General features: G+C 33.6%; 1 pseudogene across 1 annotated transcript; it reads left to right on the top strand.

Annotated features, from left to right (window-relative positions):
* The first annotated feature begins 6997 nt into the window (after positions 1-6997).
* On the top strand, positions 6998-10428 carry LOC145058374 (3-ketoacyl-CoA synthase 11 pseudogene; annotated as a pseudogene). The gene is made up of 2 exons (XR_013686366.1): positions 6998-7039; positions 8780-10428. The product of XR_013686366.1 is annotated as a 3-ketoacyl-CoA synthase 11 pseudogene (transcript).
* Positions 10429-10680: the final 252 nt, after the last annotated feature.

Raw genomic sequence — 10680 nt, 5'->3', positions numbered from 1 at the left:
GTTCGCGATTCTTGACGCTGACTTGTCGTACACGGGATTTTAATGACCAACTCGACGAGTTGGGTCAAAAAACTCAACGAGTTTTCTCTGTTTTCAGAATCTATATATAGAAACGCTTTCATTCGGAACCCTAACTAATTCTGGAAGCTTTGGACGATTTTTGGAGGCCAAAAGGGTTCTTGGAGCTCTGGTTTTCGAGAATTCAACCTAGAAGTCAAGTTAGAAGAGATCAAAGGCAATGAACACTATACTTTTTCTTAATCTTTTGCATAAACTATGTTTACATCATTAGATTTTGTTTTTGGATTGTTAATTGTTGTAGACATGAGCTAAAAACTCTTTGCTTCTGTTTAGGATAGATAAACTTATAACTATGGTTTGATTTTATGGCATGTATTAGTTTTGATTTGGTGAATTGTCTTGTTAAGCTTGTTAAAGAGCCTTATGTGTTAACAATAATTATTTTCTGTTAATAATCAAGTTATTGAGTTGCATGAACATCATCTTAATTGCTTGAATCATATGGATTTGTGAAAACAATATTGTATGCCTAGAATTAGTGAATATGAACCTAGGATTAACTAAGAAAATAAGTAAGTTAATGTGTAAGCATGTATGATGAACAAACATACACAAGTTAATTGAATTGACAAATTTAGTTAGCTAATACTACAAGTCTTACTTGATCTAAATTGAACAACTAGGAAACTCGTTAGTTTAATCAATTAGCCACTGTTTGAATTAACTAGTTTGTTAAGGATTAGTAATAGTGAACATGAATCTAATCACATTAGAAATTGGTAGTAAATGACATATTAATCCATTGCACTTTCCATGAAATCAACCATAGGAATAAGTGAGTCGAACCTAAACAGAAGTCTCTTTTATCATTGAATCTAGTTACTTTCTATTCTATTTAGTTGTTTAGTTGTCTTTTGTTTTAGTGTTATTTGCTTACTTAAGTTTTATAGTTTTGCAAAACTAGAGAGAAACTCCCATTTTAATTAAAATTTTTATTTAGATAATATTAGTATTACTTTTAGTTGTTACCGTTCCCTGTGTTCGATACCCTACTTGCTTAAACTAAACTGCTATCGATAGGTACACTGCCTACATGTGTTCGTTTTTATTCGAGTTTGTTAGGATTAAAACTAGCTCACTTAACACACATCATGGAGCATGGAAAGATGAACTTGATAATGGGCAATAGGAATTCGTCTCCTGCTACCAAGATTGGAGTTTACTCTTTAGTGCTTAATAATGGGGTAGGGTTAAATTTGAATGATTGTTGCTACTCGTTAGAGATGACGAGGAATATTATTTCCTTTCATGGTTTGTACAGACAAGGCTTTAGATTTTCATTTAATAATGAAATTGGTTCTATTAATGTTTATTATAATGGTTTATTTTATTTTGAAGCATTACCTTGTAATGGTGTATATGAAATTGTGATGGTTGTAGATAACTTAGGAAATATTGTGTTGCATATTAATTCATCTAATGGTATAGATAAGGCATGCTTGTTGCATTGTCGTCTTGGACATGTCAACAAGAAGCGCATAGCCTAACTCCACAAGGATGGAGTGTTGGAGTCATTTGACCTAAAGTCAAATGACACGTGTGAACCTTGTTTACTTGGAAAGATGACTAAATCACCTTTCACTGGTACTTGTGAAAGAGGTGAGGGATTGTCGGATCTCATACACAAATGTGTGTGGGCCCTTCAGATCCACCACAAGGGATGCAAAACGATTCTATGTGACTTTTACTGATGATTATAGCAGATATGGATATATCTACTTAATCAAGCATAAGTCAGAAACTTTTGAAAAGTTCAAAGAGTTTAAGCAAGAAGTGGAGAATCAATTGGGCAGCAAGATAAAGATGCTCAGATCTGATAGGGGTTGTGAGTATCTTAGTATCGAGTTCCACGACTATCTTAAGGAATGTGGAATTGTTTCACAATTGACGCCACCTAGGACACCACATCTTAATGGTGTGGCTGAGAGGCACAATAGAACCTTGTTGGACATGGTTCGTTCCATGATGAGTCGAGCTTCGCTACCAATCTCATTCTGGGGGTATGCCTTAGAGACTGCCGCCCATATCCTTAATCTAGTCCCACCTAAGAAGGTTGCCAAAACACCTCACGAGATGTGGACAGAGAAGGTTCCCTCGTTGGCACATATCAAGGTTTGGGGCTGTGAAGCTTTCGTAAGGCGAGAGACTCACGATAAGCTTGGACCTCGTAGTGAGCGGTGTATTTTCATCGGCTACCCACAGAAATCCTTTAGATATCTTTTCTACAGACCTAGTGATAACGTGGTCCTTGTAGCAAGGAGAGGAGTTTTCCACGAGAGGGAACTCATATTCCAAGAGGACAGTGGGAGGACAATTGGTCTTGAAGAGATTCAAGAATCAAGCAGTGTAGGAACCTCTAACATTAGCGCTAAACCTGAGGAAGAGATTATTGTTGAACCCATTAACGAGTCATTACCTCTTAGGCGTTCCACTCGAGTTAGAATGGCATCGAAGTTTTATGGTTTTCATATTACTACGAACGGTGATACGTTTATCAGTGACAATACACTAGTAATTTTGGATGAGCCTTCTAGCTACAACGAAGCCATGGCAGGCCCTGAGTCTACAAATTGGAAAGAGGCAATGGATAATGAGATCCAATCCATGTATGACAATCAAGTTTGGAATTTGGTTGACAATGTACCAGGTCGAAAGACGGTTGAGTGTAAATGGATCTTCAAGAAGAAGACCAACATGGATGGAAAGGTGCACACGTTCAAGGCACGACTGGTTGCGAAGGGCATTACTCAAACCCCGAGGGTTGACACCAGTGGCCAAGATCAAGTCTATCAGGGTTATGTTAGCCATCGTTGCGTTTTATGATTATGAAATTTGACAAATGGATGTCAAAACCGCTTTTCTTAATGGGAAGCTGGCTGAAGATTTTTACATGTGTCAGCCAAAAGGTTTTGTGGATGCTAAATACCCCAATAGAGTGTATAAGCTTGAGAAATCCATTTATGGATTGAAGCAAACGTCTCACAGATGAAAATTTTGCTTCGATGAGGAAGTTAAAGAGTTTGGTTTCTCTATAAGTGAGGATGAGTCATGTGTGTATGTCAAAGCTAGTGGGAGTATAGTTAGCTTTCTAATATTATATGTCGATGACATACTGCTCATAGGAAACGACGTTTCAACCTTGCAGGAGATTAAATCCTGACTTCAGAAGTGTTTCGCTATAAAGGATCTAAGGGAAGTTGCGTACATTATGGGGATAAGGATCTTGAGAAATAAGAGTAAAAGACTAACTGGACCTAGTCAGAATACTTACTTGGACAAGGTACTAAAACATTTTAGCATGGAGAATTCCAATAAAGGGGAGTTGCCTACCCAGAGTAATACCAAACTGAGTAAGACTCAGAGTCCGAGTATCGATGTAGAGATAGCAGAAATGAGTCGAGTGCCATATGCTTCCGCCGTTGGCTCGATCATGTATGTTATGACATGTACTCGCCCTGATGTGGCTTTTATGTTGAGCATGGTTAGCCGATATTAAGGGAACCCGGGTGGAGCTCACTGGACAGCAGTTAAGAACATTCTTAAGTATCTGCGAAGGACTAAGGATTAGGTCCTTATACTTGGTGGCAGTGATGACTTGAGAGTGACAGGGTATAGTGACGCCAGCTTTCAGACCGACAGAGATAACTTCCATTCACAGTCGGGCTAGGTGTTTACCCTAAATGGAGGAGCAGTGGCTTGGAAGAGTTCCAAGCAGGAAACTGTGGCTTATTCAACGTGTGAATCAGAGTATATAGCTGCGAGCGAAGCGTCGAAGGAGGCTATATGGTTGAAGAACTTCATTGAATACCTTGGAGTTGTATCAGCCATAAAGAAGCCCATGGAGATTTTCTGCGATAATGAAGGAGCGGTTGCCTTAACAAAGGAACCATGGGATCATGGCAGATCCAGACATATCGACATAAAATATCACTTCATCAGACATCGGGTAGAACAGGGACTCCTCGTGGTCAAGAGGGTATCGTTAAATGAGAATCCTGTGGATCCCCTCACAAAGGGTCTAAGTAGGATCAAGCACGTTCAGCATGCGAGGAGCATTGGTCTGAAAAACGATATTAGTTTTAGTGATTAGATAGACATTTTAGAAACTTGTAATAGATAAATGTAATTGATATTTGATGATGAAGTAATGGAGATTTATTTATAAGTAAAGTTTACTATCTTGTGTCAATTGTTTACTATTGTTTCACTTTTACATGTTTTACTTCCAGAATAAATGGATTATTCAAATTATCCACAGTCGATCATACTTTGGAAATAAGTAATGAGGCAAGATTGTCATGAATTGGCTTGTAGATTGTCTAAGTCCTTAGACATAGCAAAGGTTTGTTGCAACGTTCATAAGTACTCCTGAAATAGGATTAAAGCATTAGATTAAACCCATGCTCATTTGAATTACTTCATGGAATTTATCACGAGTAATTGTGAGATGATAATATCCTATAATCTTTAAACCAAGATATATGAGTGGTTTTTTATGAGTTGGTTGTGAATTGATAATGCGTAAACACATCAGTAACTTGATGTTATAAAACGTATTGTTGTGAACGATATGATGAGTAAATAGCACAAGCATATAAGTCAAAACTTATCTGCTACTTTTGCCCTAACGGGAAAAGTGATATCTTGAGTCCCTCGATGATTTTTTGTTGACTTCTGTGTCAGGCCTGATCAGGACTGAATTAATGTGTTCAATTAAGTTCGTTGTCAGACAAATCAGAAATCAGGAAACAAACTGTTGGACATTGAGAATGATTCTATTTCATGTCTTTGTCCACATGATATATTGCAGGATGGAGGATTATATGATCCCTTATCTAATGGATGCGTCATTGATGAGGTCGGAGTTTGACAACGACTTTTGAAAGATATGGTTGCTAATCACATTCTGAAGTCATACATGCAATTATAGTTATTAGACTTATCCAAGTGTGAGACTGTTGGATTAGGTGTCTAAGCCTATAACTATAATTAGTATGTACTTGATCTGATAGTAGCATGGTTCTTTTGGGTTGCCTTCACCATAGCAACTTGACAAGATAACCTTTGGAGAGAGAGGTTAATAAATGATTTATTAATATATTATAAGAATAATATTTTAATTAGAAATCATATTATTTAATTAGTATTTAATCATAAATTAATTTGGTATTAATTTTGGGATTAAAGCAACTGATTAAAAGTAAGGGATTAGTTATGCAAATCAATGATAGTTGCAGAGTTGGGCTGATGGACTCCTTTAGAAGGGAGTGGATGAAATCTATAGGAGTCCCTATAGAATTTCGTCAACGGCTTCTAGGAAGGAGGTCCATGGACTGCTTAAGGCCTAAGCAATCAAATTAGGGTTTATACTTGGAAAACCTAGCAGCCTCAGCTATATAAAGACCCCCTTGGTATGTGATTTTCGGCCTATGCATTTTAAGAGAAACCCTAGCCAAAAATTGGAGTGTTCTAGCCTCTCTCTTACTCATCATTTGCTTTTGGTGTTTTTGATTCCATTAGAGGTGCAACACATGAGACACTAAGGCTTTCAAGAAGTCAAGATCATCCGTGGATAGAGGAGTAAGGAGCATATAAAAAGTCATTGTATCCATTATAAAGTTCTGATATATACAAAGTTTGTTATCAACCTATTCCTTATATCTCAAATGGTATGATTATAGCATTCTGTTTTCAAATCGGTGAAATTGGATTGTACTTTAATAACTACATGATGAAAATATAATGAGTTGAATGCAGGAAATAGTTGTGTTTTTCTCTTTTTCCGAATATGCTATTGTACATTTAGATTTTCTTATTACAACATTGTATTTTCAAAAGATTTCTTAATACAACATTCAAGATTTATTTCATACTTACATAAAAGGAAGGTATACTTCTCTTGTCAAGTTCCGAATTCCATGTGAAGTACCTTTACATGATATCCAACAACACATAAAAAGACAAAAATCAATCCTATCCATGCGGAGCATGGGAACTACACTAGTTTATATTAAATAAAAGCATTGATTCTTTAAAGTATGAGTTAATAACTATTGATTTTATTTTCTTAATCATTGTCTCTTTTATCTTTTATTTTTTTCTTTTTTGTATGGTCTTAAATACATCCCATCTCATATATTTTTTGTTAAGGTCAATGTTTACGATGACTCTTATGTTCAAGTTTATTTACAAAGAATGTATATAATAACAATGGTTTGTCACTTTAACATAACTACAACTCAGTGCATTTCCGTATACAATATTTTTTAGCCATATAGAACAATTTATACTTTATACAATTATATAGTACAACCATCTAATGCATAGATTGTTATGTGTTGCTAAAAAGTGTTGTGTACAAAATAACTACCCATTATTTAAGTTGATTTACAAAGAACTTATCCACTTATTTCTAACATGATAATTTAAAAAATCTTGTTGATATTTTTATGTTTTCGTTTTATTTATATTTTATAACATTTTTACTTTCTTCGATAAATATAAAATTATAACACAATAAAATTTATAATAAAATAAAAAAACAATAAAAAGGCATAAATGATTACTTTTATAGTTACAATAAACTAAAAAGGGAAAGAAATTGAAAATATAATACAATACAATTTGAATTAGAAAAATGGATTTAAATGTGTAAAATAGTCAACATTATCATGTCAAATAAAATCATCATAATAAATTTTAGGTGCCAATAAAATCCTCTGAAGCTTCATCTATAAATTTCCTATGATTGTTCGTTGTCAATCGATCAGTGATTTGGATTTCATTTCATAAATAAATTAAGTCAAAATTTCACTTCAATCAATTTAATTTCGACAGCCATAATTAATATCACGACTCTCTGATTCACAATTTAAATACCTAGGAGGCATTTCCGTTTTCCACACATTCCCAACTCATTCTTTCATCGATCACTCCGCCAACATTCATATTGCTCCAGGTTATATTTCTTTCTAATTACCAATTTCATCATCGCATCTTTATGTATTTTATCGTTAATTTGCAATAAATAGTTATGGGTGTCACTAAAATTGTCGAAATATTTGGGGCGTGTGTGTTCGGTAAGTAGTTTTTGGGAGTTTATAACTTTTCAAGAAAAAAAAAATTTTAAATAAAAAAACCTTTGCTGACAGGAAGATAATTTAGCTTTTTGGTTAAATAAAAAACTATAGATCCAAAAATGGCTTCAAATAGTGTTTAACAAAACAAATATTTTAAATTTTAATGAATTAACTTAAATGTCTTTTAAATAAATAAATCATATTTGTACTTATGATAGTTATTTTATATGATTAAATATAAACATATTTTAACAATTATAATATATTTATTTGAAATAAAATATATTTTATACAATTAAATATAAATATAATTTAACATTTGTCATTTCTTTATTAAAACCATATTAACGGGTTTTAAATTTATTAATTTTCATCTAACAAATAAACAAATAATTATTATATAATTTTATAAATAAATAATAACATCATACGATAATATTGTTTTTTTAGAACACCGAAACACTTATAATATATAAAAACATATATAAAAAGAACTTAAAAAAAATAATCCAAATTCTTAAAAATTTGTAAAGTTTTATTTATTTTATTTATAAAAAAATCATCATTTACTAACATGTATGAAAAAAGTTTTAACCAATTGAGAGACTTAACAAATGCACTTGAAATTAGGGATGGCAAAAATCCCCATACCCAATGGGGAACCCGAAACCCGCACCCGTTTTGACTGGGGAATCCCCAGGTTGACCGGGGATAGGGAATACCCGAATAAAAAAAGTGGGGATGGAGATGGAGATGGGGATACCCTTAATCCCCGACCCTGGACTCGTCCCCGACATATATTAATATATAAAAATAATACAGAACATATATTTATAATATAGTTTATAATACATAAAATTTGAGCTAAGTAACCTAACTCATTTGTAATTACTTGGTTGAAATTATACTTTTTGCTTTTTCTTTTATCTAATTTAAACTCGTGTATATATATTTTTTTCTCTTTGGTTGATCTATTTTACCTTAAATATCAATCTGATAATTTTTTTTACTTGATTTTTGATGTATGTATTTAAATTTGGTAGAAAATTTATTTATATTTTTTCTGCAATTTATGGGTACTTATATATTTTATAAAATCTTTAAACTTATGCTGATAAAATTGAAATATAAAATTTTTTCTTACATAAAAGTTTGCATGTTAAAAGAGAAAAAAAAAATACCCGTTTCCCCGTTGGGGATCCCCAGTCCCCGTCGGGGGTGGGGATGGGGGTTTATTTATATTCTCCAATGGGGATGGGGATTGGAATGAGGATTCGGGGATGAGGATGGGGATTGGGGTCCCCTGTGTTCCCCGCCCTCGTTGCCATCTCTACTTGAAATTAAAATTTGAATAGCTTTTAACTTTTTATAATTACAATTTAGATAAATTAATTTATTATAATTGTATTTAAATTTTAGTTTATATCCATATGTACTTTTATGTACGTATACATCTTTTAAAAGCTTCCATTACTTCTCCCCAACACTTTGTACCACCCAACTTCTAACTTCCCGCTTCCATCGATTTTTACCAAACACGCCATTGATGATTTAGTGTTGATTTAACATGCTAAAGCTTGATTCTTTTTTTTTTTTTTTTTTTTTCTGTTCCCTAATAGTTGTAATTGGAATCGAATTTCTACAAAAAATGAGTGAAGTTACAGAAGTCAAGCCCTTGATTTCACAATCATCATCTTCAAACCTTCCTGATTTCAAAAGATCTGTGAAGCTCAAGTATGTAAAATTAGGGTATCATTATCTAATAACCCATGGGATGTATCTATTCTTATCTCCTCTTATGGTTGTTCTCATTCCTCAATTATCGACATTTTCTCCAAAAAATGTTTACGTTCTTTGGGATCATCTCCGATTCAATCTCATATCAATCATCATATGTTCAACCCTTTTAGTCTTTCTATCAACTCTCTACTTCTTAACTCGTCCTCACCCAGTTTACCTTGTAAACTTCTCATGTTACAAACCTAAAGAAGATCTAAAATGCACAACACAAAAGTTCTTCCAGTTTTTAACATCAACAGGAAAGTTCACAGCAAAAAGCCTCGAGTTTCAGAAAAAAATTCTGGAAAGATCTGGTCTTGGTGAATCAACTTACCTCCCAAAAGCAATTCTTCGAATCCCACCAAATACATGCATGGCGGAAGCAAAAAACGAAGCAGAACTTGTAATGTTTGGCGCCATTGATGAACTCTTAGCAAAAACAGGTGTCAACCCAAAAGACATTGGGATTTTGGTAGTTAATTGTAGTCTATTCAATCCTACCCCATCTTTAACTTCAATGATTGTCAACCATTACAAACTTCGAGGCAACATTTTAAGCTTCAATCTCGGTGGAATGGGTTGTTCAGCTGGTTTAATCGCGATTGATTTGGCAAAAGATCTTCTGCAAGTAAACCCTAATTCATACGCATTAGTCATGAGCATGGAAAACATCACATTAAATTGGTATGGTGGAAATGAAAGATCGATGCTTGTATCAAATTGTTTATTCCGTGTGGGAGGTGTTGCAGTTCTCTTATCTAACAAATCATCCGACAAAAAAAGATCAAAATATCAACTTGTACACATAGTAAGAACACACAAAGGCTCAGATGACAAATGTTTCTCATGCGTAACACAACTGGAAGACCAAATTGGGAAAATCGGAGTTTCATTATCAAAAGATTTAATGGGAGTTGCGGGTGATGCTTTAAAAACCAATATTACAACATTAGGTCCTTTAGTGTTACCAATGTCTGAACAATTACTTTTTTTTGCAACTTTGGTTGGAAAAAAAGTTTTGAGGATGAAGATTAAACCGTATATTCCTGATTTTAAACTTGCGTTTGAACATTTTTGTATTCATGCGGGTGGAAGAGCTGTTCTTGATGAAATTGAGAAGAATTTGCAGCTTTCTGATTGGCATATGGAGCCATCAAGAATGACACTTAATAGATTCGGGAATACTTCAAGTAGTTCACCATGGTATGAATTAGCTTATTCAGAAGCAAAAGGAAGGATTAAAAAAGGTGATAGAGCATGGCAGATTGCGTTTGGATCAGGGTTTAAGTGTAATAGTGCTGTTTGGAAGGCTTTGAAGACTATTAATCCTGCAGAAGAAATGAATCGGAATCCTTGGACTTAGAAATTAATTGTAATTGGTATACTTAATGTAATGATCAAATACTGAAAATAAGTTTTGTCAAACAATGGATGTATTTGGACTAACTGAAAGTCACATTAATAAAACGTTATAATTTTCACGTAGCTACCATCACATGTGCATTGTTATTTGGCCAAACTAAAACTACGTCTTCTTTTGGGCCAATCATAGTTTGCATGAATAGTCCCATACAAACTTCTAGTATTAAATTTGATAAACCAATGTACGTAAAAAGAGGTTACTTTGGCAACATTTTGTTTAGACTAATTTAACTAAAATAATAAACACGACATTGTAATAAAATATTTCGAAAGATTACCTATAGTGTCGAACATGCCTATGAAAAATGTTAAATTCAAC

Source organism: Lactuca serriola, chromosome 6, assembly GCF_051521515.1.
Source record: "Lactuca serriola cultivar US96UC23 chromosome 6, Lser_US96UC23_V15, whole genome shotgun sequence".
In the NCBI taxonomy this organism is placed as follows: domain Eukaryota; kingdom Viridiplantae; phylum Streptophyta; class Magnoliopsida; order Asterales; family Asteraceae; genus Lactuca; species Lactuca serriola.
This window is presented reverse-complemented; position numbering and strand designations above follow the sequence as displayed.